At 43.8% G+C, this 12,901-nt stretch overlaps 1 protein-coding gene across 1 annotated transcript in view; it reads left to right on the top strand.

Annotated features, from left to right (window-relative positions):
* Positions 1-3,528: 3,528 nt before the first annotated feature.
* Positions 3,529-12,901, top strand: part of LOC144474351 (ras-related protein Rap-1) — a 65,361-nt gene continuing 55,988 nt past the window's right edge. The window contains exon 1 of the mRNA XM_078189107.1: positions 3,529-3,922. The gene's annotated coding sequence lies outside the window, so the exon portion shown is untranslated. The remainder of the gene's footprint in view (positions 3,923-12,901) is intronic.

The raw sequence follows: 12,901 nt of genomic DNA, 5'->3' as shown, positions 1-12,901 counted from the left end.
CAACATAACCTGTCCCCTATATTTTCCAACAAAAATATAAAAATTTTCCCTATAGTGACATTTATTGAAGGAAATATTTTTATACAGTTTTTATATATTTCCCTCCAATAAACTGCCTATAATTAATTCTACTAATAAACAAATGAAATCCACAACGATCATACAACTAGCACTAACTAGTTCCAGCACCTCATAACCTCGCCGTCTTCGCCAAATCAGATCAGGTAACTCTCGTCAGCAATCTGGAAGGGACCGGGGGCTTCGCTAAATAACTTTGCCAGACAACGATTTTCCGATATAGGTTCTCCCATCCGGGAACGGTCGGCGTTACCAGATCTAATCAGCGAGAACACGCGGCGGTATCCGCGATACCGAGAGTTGGGCCGGAGCAGCGCGAAAGCAGATCGATAGATAATCGAACCGCGGAAGTTGAGAGGCATCTGGCCGTGGCTCGTAAATCAGGGCCAGGATCTCGTTCGAGCGATGGAAGACGAACGAAGACGGAAGGAAGACGAACGAAGACGAGAGAGAGAGAGAGAGAGAGAGTTTCGTCGCCGGGGACTCGTTCGGGAAACGTGTTACGTAGCCGGTGTTTCGGGTGTTCGCGCGATGGAGACGCGCGCGTACCGACCAAGTTTGATTAGTTCGTCCAGGTAAATGGAGTCGCGGCGACCGAATAGCTTCCGCCGCGGCGTGCGCGGCCGGAATTTCATGGCACCCGGAACCGTTGACCGTAGATGACGAGACATGCTCGAGGTGTTGAACCTGGCAATAGGGGAACAGGGAGTAATCGGGGAACGGAGAGCAACCAAAGAACAGCAAGCTACCAAAAAATCATCCCCTAACCAAAAAGTCATCCACCAACCAAAGAATAAAGAGCGTCGTCCAACCGAAGACCATCAAGTCACCAAAAAGCATCCACCAACCAACCAAAGACCATCCCCCATTCAAAAAATCATCCACCAACCAAAAAACCTCCACCAACCAAAAAATCATCCCCTAACCAAAAAGTCATCCACCAACCAAAGAATAAAGAGCGTCGTCCAACCGAAGACCATCACGAAACCAAAAAGCATCCACCAACCAACCAAAGACCATCCCCCATCCAAAAAATTATCCCCCAACCAAAAAGCCTCCACCAACCAAAAAATCATCCCCCAACCAATCAACATCGACCAAGCTCCGAATACATTATTTCGGTACGCGATTCTAGCGAGGAAAGAATTTATGGAGCCAGAGCGTTGGAGTCTAGATCAGTGCTCCCCGATGCTTGGAATATTGCCGAGCGGGATAGAGGAAGTCGATTCGTCTTCCTTGTCGGGTGCTCTCGAGATAAACGGCGACCCGCGTTATTTGCATCGGAACGATGGCAATATTTATTTCGACCCGTGTGCCGATCCCTTCCCCATTCCCCCCTCCCCCCCGACGATCCCACCCGTACGGGGATCGCGGGGTAAACATCCACTCTATCGTCCGGATGCTTCGACAGGTTGGCTGGTTCGTGCCCAGCGGTGGTTGGACGACGTCGACCGCAAGAAATCTCTACCACGAGAGCAAGATTTCGAAACCTCGCAGCGATCTGGGAATTTTTCTCGGAGGAAGCTCGGTTGTCTTTCGAGGACGATGACTGAACTATTTAAAAAAATCTCATAAAACTGATAAAAGATCAAAGCTTACGAATTATATACCACCTATTATCTAAACTAAATTCTCTATAATAATTAACACGTTCAGCGTCGACAATCAGCCACTAAAATCACCGCACAGTTCAAGCAATTTTATTAACTAAAGCGAAACTAGAAAGTTAATATTTATCAATATTTATCGAACATTTAATATTACAACACGTGAATTTTCCTCGATAAAAAATTCACGTGGCGAAATTCGCGTTCTCGAGACGAAACCAAAGCTGCCATATACCGAAACTGTACACGAAAGAAGACGCCACCAAAATGGCGACTGGTAACAGTCCATTCCTCTGCTCCCATGGGAGAAAGAATCGACAAGCGACGCGCGAACGAGGGCGGATACATGCGAAGATGATCCACAGGTCGCAAACACGACTAGTAAAGTCTTCTCGAGTATTTCGAGTCTTTTCTGCGACCATCTAAAGACGTGCACATATCTGATAAATTTTTCAGAGTTTTATAATCGAGTGTTATCCATTTCACGCATCGATCTGTTACGAACGCGGCCAGGTTGCATCGGGAATTTCGAAACCCCCCGGTGAATATTTCAGACGCAGTCGTAATCTCTGATGAACCGCGGTGGCCCGCGGCTAAATATTGATAGAAAATTTGAGCAGCCGGCATCGTGCGCCGCGCGTGCATTATGCACGGCGTAGTAAGTGTTCGCTATCTGTTATCGCCGTTGTATCTCCTTCGACGGAGCCTTTCGGTGACACGGGGAGCCTCTCGATGACACGGGGAGAAGGCTTTGTGGCTCAGGTGTGTCAGAAAAGGCTACCCTTGGAAGGACCCTGCAAATCCTCCCGGCTTCGCCTCGATTCGTTCACGGATTAGTCGTTCTTGACAATCGAGATGCTGGGTTATTCGTTCTTGAAAATCGAGATGCTGGATTAGTCGATCTTGACAATCGAATTGTTGGATTAATCGATCTAGGCAATCGAGCTGTTGGATTGTTCATTCTTGAAAATCGTGATGCCGGATCAGTCGATCTTGACAATCGAGCTGTTGGATTATCGCTTGACAGCCGGCGATAAATAACATTAAATATTAATACTACAAATACTACAATTAAAACAAAGAAATTATCACAGCGATCCCGAACCAGAAATGGCAGAACAATTACAGAAGCCTCTAAAAAAATAAAATTAAAAAATCTAATTACACAAAGCACATAAAACACATCACTGTCGCCTATATTTCTGACAACAAAATGTACCCAATATTAAATAACATCCATATCTCCATCCCCTCAACGCATCGTTCGCCTCGAAGATATTCCGCCTGGATGGTCCGCGCGGCCACCAACGATCCGAGTTGAATATTCCTCGAGAGCGGATCGCGAGATCACGGGTGGTGAGGTCTGAGAGACGCCACGCCGACCGGAACACACTAATAACTGTTAAACGCATTATTCCGGGCGCGGGTCGGTCGCCGTCGGCTAGAGCCGCTCCTAATCAACTAAGTTGCGCGCGGCAAACATTAAACCGGCCGAAACTCGACGTCGCGGAGGAGTCGCGCGACGGAAGCCGAGCGTATCAGCGGATCCCGTCGAGCAGAAGCATTGACCCTATCGTTCAGGTGCAGCGTCAGGTGGTGTGTCGCGTTGTCGGCAGTGTCGGGTGCGGGGGAGAGGGGTGGTGGTGATGGTGTTCGGAGTCGCAGGTGGGACGCGGGTCGTCGCAGGGTAGGGCGAGACAGATAGAGAGGGATGAGGATGGGGCGAGGGGAGGGCCGCCTGGCTGCAGTCTAAAATACGCCGAGCGTGGTCCGGTGGGGGTGTGCAGGTGGCACGGAAGGTCGGAAGGTTACGAGAGCGCAGACGCCGACCGAAAGCATCGAGGATAGCACCCGGCACGGCACCGAAGTACCGGACAGAGCTAGCTCGTCCGCAACGCTGCGCTCGTCCGACCAGCCAGCAGAAACCGGGGACCTTCTCCTTTCGCCGAAAACCCGAGATATTTAACCTTATAACGCGACGATCGATCCGTACCCGGTGCACCTGCGATCTATACAACGCGATCGTCGCTTCGTCTCTCGATCGCGATCGTCGGCCGACCTTGGGAAACCGCCGTGCGTCGATCAGCGGGGATACCAACCGGCGCAACGCCGCGAGTTACCGGCGGATTCGAAGAGCCGCTCTCGAACCTTTCCCGCGCTGCGTGCTGATCCCGCTCTTTGCACCTGTTAACCGGGTAGCCGGACGCAGTCGTCCACGGTCGTCGGGAACACGTCAGGTAAGCGATCTCGCGGTCATGGTGACGAGAAATTTCGGAGAATTTCGAGAGTGACAGTGTTTGTTACGTGTTGCGCTCATTTCGTCTGTCTTCTTATGGAAAAACGTCTTTGGGACGCTTCTTCTAACAACAGCCTGTTTCTATGTACATGGAAGGTTGATGACAGGGTGATGATTTTGGGAAAGGACTTTAGTGTTTTAGAAGAACCGACGGAGGTAGTTGACGGATTTAGACAAAAATAAATACCGAGGGTGGGGGTTGTGAATTGTTCTTCGGCAGATTTTCTCAATGATCCACGGACGTTCACTCTAATTTGGGAGTATAGTTTACTGTGCCTTAAACGTCGCGGGATGGGTCTATTGTGATCGAGAGTAGTCGCGTCTTAGTTATTTTCGAGCAGCGCATAGTGCTGTCGCAGTAGGAGACTGAAAGAAATGTCTTGGCAAATGTGTTTCAAAAGCTGCCAAATAAAGCTCAAAATTATTTATTAACATCGTTAATAGTCGCTTGTGAACATAGAACATCGTATGAAAGGGTTAACTACCCTGAAAATGTTACGCTTTTGTCACAGACCAAGTCACTGCAATTGCAAAAGTGGCTCTTCTGCTCAATCATTTTAAATAACAAAATTACTCCTAACACAAACAAACACGCAACGCGATTAAATTGTTATTAACTATTTTATATTGCTGGATCGGTCACCGCGCGAAGCAATGCAGCGATTACCACGCATTTCTTTTCTCCTCCCTCCCGAGCCGCGTTGCCCCGGATCTCCTCCCGATGAAGTTGTTTTAGCCCAGAAAAATTAAGCGTAACGCAAGTAGGTTAACGGATGAGGTGCAGTTTTATAGAGCTTTTGTTTCTTTCCGCGGCAGCAAGAATTCCGCCCCGCATAAAGAACGGCGCGGCGGGTCCAATTACGAGCGCGGAATCTCTTTTTCTATTATGGTTCGGGGGAAACCGACGAAATATTCCCGCATTTAGTTTAAACACAATAACGCGTTGCGCATAAAGCCACCGGTCCCTAATTGAATGTCGCCCCGATATACACGTCAAATGATTATTATTGTCCAACCAGAGAGAGAGGGAGAGAGAGAGAGAGAGAGAGAGAGATTGCACGCAAGAAGGGAAACAAAGCATATTCTATGGCACGATCGAAATTGAAATTGCACGCGATGATGCAGTTTCGGGATTATATCGGCGGCGATTTTCGTCCCTGCGCAACCCTTCGGTTACAACGCAACGCAACAGCTCCGCGGCGGACCGTGTCGACCAGGGAACAGTGCTGTTCTGGCCTGTTTCGATGTTCGTTGCACTTTATGACATTGCATTTTCGTCGCATTCCTGCGAACATGCGGTTAGAACGTCTTAGGTTAGGGGAACAAGTGCGACCCAAATTGCGACTGCGGTCTAATTAACGCGTAGAATATGGGACTGTTAGGTGTGCGTATTTACCCGTGGTTTTATAATAATTTTAGATTTTATAGTAATTCAGATTTTCATAGTAATTTAGATTTTACAGTAATTTAAATTTTATAGTAATTTTGTCGGTTAGGTTACGTCGAGATTATGAGTATTAGAGGGTGGTAAAGGGTGGACTATAAAATGGGGACAGGTCACGAGTTATCTTTGTTCTTTGAATACAATAATTATGGTACATTTTCATTTTACGTAATTAGTAATATTTGAATTATTTATCAGATTTAATTTGGATAATATAATGATTTCCAATATTTGATTTATTTTTAGGTCACTAGTTATCTTTGAACAGAATAAAATTATGGTGCATTTTTATTCTGCGTAATTAATACTATTTGAATTATTTATTAGATTCCATTTGGACAGTATAATTATTTCCAATATTTGGCTGTTCAAATCTGTTCAAAGTTTTCGTTGGCGAGCTTAGAAATTCCTGTTGCAATGGGTTATAATTAATATACTCTATCCCTGTTGTAATTAATAACGCACATGATGTATTGATAATGTACACAGTGCTAATGATAATATAAAGTTATATCTAAATTCATTCGGCAGGACAGAGGTCATGTATAATAGTTTAGCAAGCAGAAACCAGAAACCCAACTGTACCAATTAACACTCCGGAGCTCGGGTCTATTTGGTTCTATAATACAAATATTGTTAAACGATTGTAATATCAATGTTTAGTTTTTGTTAAATGATTAGAATATCAATGCTCAGATTTTGGTACTAATATCAATACTCAGATTTTGTTACAGCTAGTTACCTTTGTTAATCTAGCTACTGATGGCTAATTAACTTCTCACACGTTTCATTAAGATCTCATAAAAGTGACATAACTCTGACATAACCTTCACACCGTCCAACAGTAGTGGCATAAAAATTCAGAAAAAATATTAATAAATAAAATCGCAAATAATCCATAGCACCATCAATGAAATTATTACGAATAGCGTGCTCCACTCACGCATTACTCATATCCGGTCATTGGTCCATAAACAATTGCCTTATCATAGAATAATCAAATCCATTCTTAACATTTTTATATACCTACAGTACTAGCATATAAACAATATTTATTTTATCAAGTTTAAAAGGCATTTAAAAAATTATATAATAATATCTCGAAGCTTAAAATAGCAAACCACCCTTACCTCACTAATATTCTACCAATTATTGCCAGTACAGCCTATTTATTGTACAACCTTCCGGTAAAGCGTGAGGTATGAATATCTCCGGGTCCGTAAACCGCCGAAGAATTCCACAAAGCCTCGTTAAGGTGTCTGAGCCGATGTAACCCGCATCCCTCTCCCCAGCGGCACAGAGAAGAGAGCCCCCCCCCCCCCCCCCCTCCAACCCCGGTCTTTGACCGCGCCGCGCCGTAAAGTTTCCGTAAGTTCGGCGACACGTAAATTAACTAAACGAGCCCCGCGGATTATTAACCCTGCTAACGATCCCGCCGGCAAACTTGCCCTAGGGAGAGGAGGGGAGGGGAGGGGAAAAGGGTCTCTTAATGCGAGCCCGGCAACTTCTGCGACACCGTTAGGAGACGGCATTCAATCCCGGGGGGGGTGGTACATCGCCGATATGGGACGGGACCAGGAGAGTTCTACGAGTTCGAGAGACCGGCGCACCGCGGTTTCGATGCGGAACGGGTTGCGGAATCGCGGCTCTCATGGATCGAGGGCCAATTTGCTCGTTTTGCGGAACGGCTGCGTTCGATGAGATTAACCCTTTGCCGTGCCATTTTCTCTAGAATTGAGAGTAGAATTACTTTGACTAGAATTATTTCGATTGCAGACATTTTTTCGGAAGGAAAAGGAATTTTAGGATTATTGTGTGGTGGGATATAGTTGGATGTTTAACCCTTTGCTGTACCATTTTCTCTAGAATTTTTCGATATATAATATTATATGATATTATATATATATATTTATGATATAATATAAATACTGATTTCTTGCAAATATAAAACAATGTTTATACGGACAATGTTTAGATCTGAAAAAAATTTGTTAAAGGTGAAACTTGTTGGTATAAGGTCACAAGAATTCATTTCATAGGCATAAGATGTACTTTGTTGCATAAATATAAAAATTCTATGAATTTGAAAAATTATCTTAGCGTTATAGGTTAAACGGCTTCGAGCAGAAAGGGTTAACGGTATCGCGGCGGACAATGCGGGGAACGCGTTCCCCCCCAGCGCTTAACACCTGGTAAACCGTGGCATCTAATCTTCCCACGCGGATTTCCGGCCGCGCGTAACAGACGCCCGCAACGCGGAATATTCACCTCGCGCGTTCGCCGCTTAAACGGCTTATCGCACTTTGAATCGGCCCGCGCCGCGCATAGAAAAACAACGCGACCGTCTCCGCCCGTGGAATACCGAACGAGTCGCGCGGCTCGTGGCTTCTTTTGGTACAGGGATTTTGCGCCGGTTAACCCTTTCGTTGCGTGGGCCCGATTACAGCCGGCGCGAGTTGACGCGCGACGAGAGTTGACTATAATTCGCGTGTAATGCCGTGTCAGTGTATTATACGTGATATAGGAGAATGGAGTACAGTAGAGTATGATATGATGTACAGTATAGTACAATGCGATGCAATGAAATATGATAAAATATTATAAAGTACGTCACGTTATGCTATAACATGATAAAATATAGTATAATACAATATAACGCGATAAAATGTGGCATGTTACGATACAGTATGATACAATACAATAGAACATTATATAATACAATATAAAATAATATAATACTAGATCAGTATGACACTGTACAATAATTATAAATAATAAAATTGCACAGTGCATAAAAATTCGAAGCTTTGGTATTTGAAATTATAATTTGGAAGTATAAATTAATATAACAGTGTGCAATGAATAGAAGAATCTGTAAATAACATTTCGCAGAAATAATAAAATAATTAAAAAGAAACTATATTCGCGTAAATTAATCTCTCTTGTTATTATTTTGAAAGGGAAAATGAGAATTCCGAGATAATTCTCCCGCGTACGCGATAAAATTACCAAGAGCATTATTTACGGTGATGTTGAGTGAATAAATTCGGTTTCCGTGGGATTCTTACGGCGGTGGCTGGTATAATGAGCCGCAAAAATTGCGACAGCGTTCGCGTAACAAGGTAAAAAGGGTCTCGTGTGTAACGGTGTTTGTGCCGCTATGTTTAACATTTTTACAACGCCGCGGGGTGAATGTTGCGAGCACAATAGATCGATAGCGTCGGTGGAAAATAGTAAACAAAGCAGTTGTCAAAGGAACAGGGTTGGCATTCCTTGATTTATTATATGGCGGACCACCGTGGAATTATACACGCGCTCGCCAGATTACGCGACGAGTTATCTCGCGAATATCGTTTCTATTCTATCGTCGAACGAATTTTTATCTGTAATAAAACTCGGGGGAATAGTGACTGAAAACGATTGTTGAAAATAAGGTAGTTCAACGATGGTGGATAGGTTCATTGTTAACCCCTTGCGCTATAATAACGAGTCAGATCAAGATTAAATACTAGATCTAATAAATATGAATATTGTTAATTTATTTTCAACCGAAGTTCATAAATTTTCCTACTGTTAAACATCTAGAGACGGAAATAAATAAAAATAATACAGGAAAGAAAAATTGTCTGGCCTTTTTAAGGACAGTATTGAAGACGAATAACTGCTGATCAACGTAACCTGAAAGGAGTCGTGGTGTTCAAAAGGGTTAAGCACGCGTTCCACTTTGTTAGTGTTCCTCGAATTATCATGAACTGAATATAAATGGTTTTAAAGGTATTCAGCATAGTTTAACATAATTATCATATTTCGCACTAATACAGACGCGGGAAACCTCGAGAGCATTACCATACATTATCATATACAACATAGGGTTTGGATTTACACCGACGTGTTCTGTCTTTATTGTTCGAATACGTCGTCGTTCGTTCTACCTTGTTCCACTTTAACTGTCGTTCGAGTGCCTCGCGATTTCACGACTTTCTGCCGCGTTGCAAATGATTTAGCGCGTTTCGAGTTAAAATCGTTGGAATTTAATTGGTAATAAATATGCGCGCACTCGTTTAGGAAATTAATGGCGAACGCTGTTTGGAGAGTTAAACGATCGCGTTAATCGCGCGCAGTTTGTGAATTAAAAATTGCTGCAACGTTTCGAGAGATAAATTTAGGTGATAAAGTTTGAGTAATAAATAAATGATATAAATGTAGATAATAAGTACAAGTAATAAATAAATGGAGATAACAAGTGTATGTAATAAATAAATGGAAATATCAAGGGTAAATAATAAATAAATTGAATTCTAAGTGTAAATGATAAATAAATGGAAATCGCGAGTATAGATAATAAATAAATGGAACAACAAGTGTAAATAATAAATAAATGGAAATCGCGAGTATAGATAATAAATAAATGGAAATACCAAGTGTAAGTAATAAATAAATGGAAATCACAAGTATGAGTAACAAATAAAAGGAAATAACGATTACAAATAATAATTACCTGCAAATAATAAGTTCAGTCTCGTACCCATAGAATTAAAAGAATTATATCAAATTGAATTACTATAGCTAAAAAAAAAGAGAAGCTAGCTCGTATCTTTCTAACCTCCGCTACAATACAATACATTTAATCCCTATCAAGGGAAAACGAGTAAAAATCGATACGAAAACGCGAAGGAAACCGTATAATTCGATAAACGCTCCAACAAGGCGGTAATTACAGTAGTAACGCAAGCTCCATACACAAAAATCTGGGTCACACGCACGGAGAAAACACCATGCGTGTAACAGCGTTGAAACAAGGCTCGGGTACAAAGGATTCAACGCAACGGACAGCGGGTTCGTAACAAGCATTTCGAAAATATCGTCCGCCACGCGGACGTAGAAAGTGTCCATTAAACGTGCACGGCCCGTAAAAAAAATTGAAGTCAGATACGCGCATAAAATGCAGTCGGCGGTGCAGCTGCATCCATGAATCGCGTTCTACGCGATCGAACGAAAGGGTTCTCCATCCGCGACGAGCCTTCGTAAATTTCGCAAAGACTATAGCAAAGACGGAAAAATTACTCTTTTGCCATTTCTTTAAAATTATTGCTCTTTTTTATTAAATTTTGTTTTTTCAAATTTTCTATGGATTTAATTTTTAATTATTTAGAGATTGGAGGTTTATTGTTACTATTTTTTATTACTTTTACTGTGATTGCTATAGCTATGATCGCTATTGCTGTTATAATTATTACTGTGATTATTTTTACTATGATTACTATTGCTATGGTTACTACTACTGTGATTACTATTACTATACCCATTAACATTACTATTATTCCATTAAATCATAAACCATGCCATTGAACCACATAAAATACCTCACCTATTAAAATAACTCCTCAACCTCTACCAAAAATAATTTCTTACCATCCCGCACAAATATTAATTAAAAATTAATCACCGGCAGTTCTAATACTCCTAAAAGACGACGAGTGACCTAATAAACATTCCCACCAATCTCGCGGATACGGCAAACTCTCTTTCCACTCGCGGTACAGAGCTCCGCAGCAAAGCGTAGTCGAGCTGTGTAGCAAAGCGTAGTCGAGTTCTGCAGCAAAGCGGAGTCGAGCAATGTTCGCGCGACACCGTCGCTTTACAGTTATTTTAATAACGAATCCGGCGTTCGGTTTATCGCCCGCGAGGCAGCGGGATATTTCGCCCCGTTATTAAACCGAGTGCACGCAAAAGCCAGTCGACTCGGGCACAGCGGCGAAATCTCGAGGACGCCCGGCGAAAGCGGAGAGCTTTCGGATATATCCCTTCGTCCGAGCGGAGGGTTCTTCCCGGAGACCCTTGGGAGCGATCCGAGTTTTTCGAGGCAATTCGGCGCGACCCCTCTCTCTCTCTCTCTCTCTCTCTCTCTCTCTCTCTCTCTCTGCCCCAGAATCCACTAAGCAAGAGGCCCGGCGATTTTCGATAGGATTTCGGCACGCAGCCGCTGCCACACGCCCGACGCTTCCTCATTTCCTTCCAGTCTTATCTGGCCAACTGTTCCGTCAGGTGTCGGAAATGGCGCGGTAGATTGCGCCATTTACCGCGGGTCCTTTCAAACCGCAGCCGCGCTCTCCCCTCGTCTCCTCTTTCTCTCTCTCTCTCTGTAGCTGCCACTCTCTATCGCTCTCTTCCTCCCTCTAGCTTCCACGCTTCCTCCGTATTTCTGCGTTTCGAGCCGATATCGATATTTCGAACACCGATGCTTTTTATATGAAACGTCGGTGGTTTATTTCGATATTTAACCCTTTATGGTCATAAGTCACCTCTGACGTGACATTATATATTGGGTTTGGATATGTGACGTCTGATAAGGGTTGATGTGTACACTCAAGAGCAGTATTAAAGTATCACTATAATTTTTCTTTTTGAGTCGAAGCAATCTTCGAGCAAAGCATAAGCTCATTTTTGGCGGAATTATAGCTTTGTTAAAAACTGTCCTAGATTTTATTTCACCGTTTGTTCGGAAGACACGTTCGATAATGGTCGTATCGATGCATTTGAATGGCGATGTCGCGTGTACCGATACCCCGTGTAATAATACGCACCGATAGGAGGCATCGATACGATTCGCGCGTGTCGCCGGGACCAGTTTCGAAGCAGCAGACAGTGCCGCAGCCGTGCGCAGGCCGGCTTTAACGAGGCGTATCTCTGGAAGCGTCGCCGTCGACGGTCGATTTGATACGCACACCTCGTTCCGGTTCGATTCCGAAGACGCGCCCCATTCGGGTCAGACGCGGTTAACGTGTCACTCGGCGATCAGGGCCACCTGCGATCGCTATGATCTTTTTGGTCGATTTGGTTCGATCATTAAGGTCATTTCGGTCACTTAGGTGACTTCGATCGTTTAGGTCACTTCGATCACTTAGGTTACTTCGATCACTTAGGTCACTTCGATCGTTTAGGTCATTTCGGTCACTTAGGTCACTTCGATCACTTCGATTGCTTTAATTGCTTAGGTCACTATGATCGCTTAGGTCATTATGACCGCTTAGGTCATTATGACCGCTTAGGTCATTATGACCGCTTAGGTCATTATGATCGCTTAGGTCATTATGATCGCTTAGGACATTTCGATCGCTTAGGTCACTTCGATCACTTAAGTCACTTCGATCACTTAGGTCACTTCGATCACTTAGGTCACTTCGATCGCTTAGGTCACTATGATCGCTTAGGTCATTATGATCGCTTAGGTCACTTCGATCACTTAGGTCACTTCGATCACTTAGGTCACTTCGATCGCTTTGGTCGCTCTAATTTTTGGCGCCCCTATCTCGCTGACTCCTGACGCACCCATATTCCGATTTTTAGCTCCATCCCTCCAAAAGATAAACTCTCCTGGTAGATCAAGGTCCCTGACAAAAGCATCGTAAAGCATCGTCGTCGTCTATTTTCGAACGAAACGCCGCGCCGCTTATCCGTGGGTGCGTCGCGCGCGAT

The sequence above is a fragment of the Augochlora pura genome, chromosome 8 (genome assembly GCF_028453695.1).
Source record: "Augochlora pura isolate Apur16 chromosome 8, APUR_v2.2.1, whole genome shotgun sequence".
NCBI classification, from domain to species: Eukaryota; Metazoa; Arthropoda; class Insecta; order Hymenoptera; family Halictidae; genus Augochlora; species Augochlora pura.
This window is presented reverse-complemented; position numbering and strand designations above follow the sequence as displayed.